The sequence below is a fragment of the Piliocolobus tephrosceles genome, chromosome 12 (genome assembly GCF_002776525.5).
Source record: "Piliocolobus tephrosceles isolate RC106 chromosome 12, ASM277652v3, whole genome shotgun sequence".
Taxonomy (NCBI): domain Eukaryota; kingdom Metazoa; phylum Chordata; class Mammalia; order Primates; family Cercopithecidae; genus Piliocolobus; species Piliocolobus tephrosceles.
This window is the reverse complement of record NC_045445.1, coordinates 5,082,381-5,086,470: the sequence shown is the minus strand read 5'-3', so window position 1 is coordinate 5,086,470 and position 4,090 is coordinate 5,082,381. Positions and strand designations below refer to the sequence as shown.

Below are 4,090 nucleotides of genomic sequence, written 5' to 3'. Positions count from 1 at the left end.
ACGACTTCAACTCCTACTGGAGGGTGCACGCTGGAAACTTCTCCACCATCTCCCAGTACTTCAAGGAGAATGGCTATGTGACCATGTCGGTGGGAAAAGTCTTTCACCCTGGTACTGCTCCATGTCCAGAGTCTGGGTTCTCTTGGTTTGTGGTATCTGAATCCAGAAATCCCCTCCGGGGGGTGGGGCTGTCTTTGCAGAGCGCTCTTCTGGCTGGGCGAGTGCCTCGCTATTCAGTGCTTCCTTTCTAAAAAACCAACCTGTCAACCCAGCTACATGTTCCCACCCAAAGTGAAAAAGGGTAGAAAGAGCTTTGCTTCCTTTCAGAAACCACTGAGGGTGTGCCGTTGGGTCCTTCAGCTCCTTGGTAGGGAGGACACAGGTTGGGGAGGTGGCAATGTTGGGTGGAGTCCAGCTCGGGGCCCCACCCTCCTCCCTGCAGGGTACCTGTCAGTAAACCTAGGGGTGGGTTGAGGACACCTGAGGGCCTCCCATGTGGCCAGCATTGCTGTTGCTGACTTGTTGCTCAGTGAGGGGGTAGTGGTTAAGCAGGAGCTGCTGCCCATTCTCTGAATTAGGTCAGAAAGATAAGTGTAATCTGGTTTCTGCACCTGGTCTCAGGAGCTCACAGTTCTGGGCATGGGAAAGTGCACTTCAACAGGTGTCTCAGGTGGTCTGGCCACCTCTCCTTGAGCTCATCATTCCCTTGGCCTCCCTGTGCTGCCACGTCCTCATCTTGGGCCTCTGAGGCAGGAGCCAAAAACCTCTGGGCATGGGAACGTGGGATTTAACAGGCTGCCTGAGGGGCCTGTCAAGGTCATTGGGTTTTTGTTCCTCCTGATCTCAGGATGGATCCTTGGGGCCCACACAGGCATGCATTCTCCTTAGCCAGACTTCCCCGTATTTGCTCCTGGCTGCAGCAGCACAGGCTGAGGACAGATGTTCCAGATGTTCAATGCGATCTTGCAGTCAGGTAGTCCACAGCTATTTCTATAGCATGTGCCATGTGTCGGACCCTGTGCCAGGCCTGGGGGCCACCTCTGCCTGGTGCAGGGCAGCTCACAGAAGCTGGCAGAGGCCAAAGGCTGTGTGCCAGTATTCAGAATGCCACAGAGCGCCTGACTGCTGTACCTTCAGAGCCTCCACGGGCACCCCAGTCAGAGTTCTGGGGATGGATTCCTGAGGTCCCACTGCCGGGGTCCCTCACTTTGCCATCCTGCAGGCTTCTCCATCCTCGACCTTTTAGATTCCCGCCACACTGAATCTAAAAGGGACAACGTGATCTCCAAGCTGGTGGCCTAGGAGCCTGCCGATAACCTACACATTCATCAGCCCTCGTGGGTCAAGGCTGCCTCGTCCTTCCCAAGAGAGTGGAGAGGTTGAGCAGTGGGGCTACCCCTCGGCCCACAGGGCTGACTGACTGGGGCAGGAGTCAGGGGGAACTCCCTCTCTTTCTGCGCTCCACCGAGCTATCTGAAAGTCCCCACCATGCTCCCCAGTACTGACAGCCAGAGGGAGGAAGGGCTCACCAGAATCATTGGGCAACTCTGATGGGCATCAAGTCTGCTTTGATTATAGATGAGTGGGTAAGAGGCTCCTCTCAACTTGGGGTCTTCTAAGGAGAGCAGTGTCAACGCAGAACAGGTTTCAGCCCTGTTCTGGAGACCACAGGTCCTGGAAGGCTGGGACACCATTTGCAGCCCCAGCAACATCTATTAGACAGAGCCAGCAAGGTCTCATGCTGTGTGGTGTATTTCAGCACTTTCTCAAATTTACCTGTGGCAGCTTTTGGTGTGTTTGGTTATTTTTATAACACTACTCACTATACAATTTCTGTCATGCCCGTTTTTTGTATCAAAAAGGGTGCTGTAACTTAAAAAGAGTGGGCATGTCCAACTTGGAATATTCAAACCATCTTTTGCAAGGGATGTTTTAAATAGGCATGAAGGGTTGTGTTGTTTTTAATCAGGGTTAAGAATCTGGAATCAAAGGTTTTAGTTTACTCCATCTATGGTATATCTTAAAATCTGAGCAGGATGCTCTTGGCTTTTTTGCATTTGATGACTGTGCTGCAGTTCCACAGCTCAGTTTTAGGTGGCACACACCCAAAACTGAAAACCTGAGCTTGGAGGAAACGAGTCAAAAGATAGGTAGGTTAAGGACAGGGCAGTGGTGACACTACAGCTTTCAGGGTTCCCACTCTGTCAAGAAGGAGCGTGTCTTAGCAGGGGAGGCATTTCAACATCTTCTCAAATCCACCTGTGGCAGTTTTTGGTGTCTTTGGTTATTTTTATAACCCTAAATACTTATATACAATTTATATACATGTACAAAAGGGACATGTATGTTATATATGTTGATACAAAATATGCACATATTTTGTATCAAAAAAGAGGTTCTGAGAAGAATTCCACTTCCACAAAACTAGAGTAGATATACTTTTCCCTATTCTTCCAACTAAGTGACCTAAAACCCCTTGATAATATACACAAAACAAACATAAGACTCTGAAAGGTGGAGTGAAGGCAGATCAGATAGGGACCTTGTGACCTAAGGAACAATGGAGTTAATTAGTTCTCTGGTGTGTATCTCTCTTTCTCTTTCTCTTTCTTTCTTTCCCTCTCCTCTTCTTTTCCATTCCTCCCTTCCCCACTCTCTCTTTTTGTTTCTTTCCCTCTCTTCCCCTTCCCTCCCTTCCTCCCTCTCTCTCCCTCTCCTCTCCTTTCCACTTCCTCCCTTCCTCCATTTCTTTCTCTCTTTCTCTTTTTCTTTGCCCATATACACCAGACATGGAACTGAAGGAGCTGGGATCCAGAAATGTCAACAAACACAGAGGAAAGAAGAAAGAAGGAATGAAGGAAAAGAGGGAGGAAAGGTGGACAGTAAGGGAGGGAGAAAAGAAGGACCAAAGCCAGAGGACCAGGAAAGTTGTAACTTAGCAAGATAGAAAACTTTTAGACAGTAAGCTGCTTTACTCTAGTTAAACACCACAGAAATATAGTTTGATCCCCACTTCCACACATGCCAGCAAAGGCCAACTAGGGGGCTCAGTGTAACATGCTTGCTAAGCTGTAACATCCCTCCTGTCTACCTTGGTGCTGTCGGAGGTGGCCAATTAGGGAGCTGGCACTTTCATCCCTGCCAGGCAATAGAAAGTCCCCATCCCCTAAGGTGTCTGTGCAGGAGATATTGAATACAGTGCTGAAAAATATCAAACCCTCCCAGCCACAAAGGTATCAGTGCAGCCCCAGATCAGATCCAAAAAGTCCACTCCTGCCCAGCAGAAACAAGCAGTGCCCCCACCCATTTCAGGGATCAATGGAGGCCATGTGGGGAAGGTAGACTACTGCACTTACCAGGCGGTAATGGGGCGTGATCCTTCCCTTTCTTCTCCTGGAGTGATGTCAGAGGATGCCAGCTAAAACAAAGTTTAAATAACACCTTAAACCTAGTAACATAATACGAAAATCTCTAGATTTCAATCAAAAGTCACACATCATACCCAGAACCAGGAAGATCTCAAATGGAATGACAGGATACAATCAAGAGATGTCAACACTGATGACAAAGATGTTAGAATTATCTGTAAAAAAAATTGAAAGCCACCATGATATAAATGCTTCATTAAGCAATTAAGAACACATCTGAAACAAACTAAAAATAGAAAGTCTCAGCCAAAAAATAAATAGAAGACATAATGAAGAATCAAATAGAAATTTTAGAACTGAAAAATACCATAACTGAAATTTTAAAAACTCTATAAAGGAATCACTGGCAGAATAGAAAGAACAGAGGAAAGAACCAGTGAACTTGAAGACAGAACAGAAATTTCCCATTCTGAAAAACGAATAGAAAATACATGGGAAAACAAGATGGACAGAGCTTTAGGGACCTGTGGGACTATGAACAATGATCTCACATCTGTGTCATAAGGGTTCCAGAGGAAATGAGAAAAAGTGTGGGGCTGAAAACATAAAGAAGTAACAGCTGAAATTTCCCAAATTTGACAAAAGACATAACTCTGCAGACTTCAGAAGCTGAACAAATCCCAAAGAGAATAAATGCAAAGAAATTCTACACTAAAACACTT

The 4,090-nt window shown here is 46.7% G+C and overlaps 1 protein-coding gene across 1 annotated transcript in view; it reads right to left on the bottom strand.

The window, feature by feature from the left end:
- The window catches only part of IDS (iduronate 2-sulfatase), a 28,953-nt gene extending 25,370 nt beyond the window's left edge, over window positions 1-3,583 (bottom strand). Inside the window, exons 1-2 of the mRNA XM_026451930.2 lie at window positions 3,503-3,583; window positions 3,357-3,418 (exon numbers count right to left, since the gene is read on the bottom strand). The gene's annotated coding sequence lies outside the window, so the exon portion shown is untranslated. The remainder of the gene's footprint in view (window positions 1-3,356; window positions 3,419-3,502) is intronic.
- Window positions 3,584-4,090: the final 507 nt, after the last annotated feature.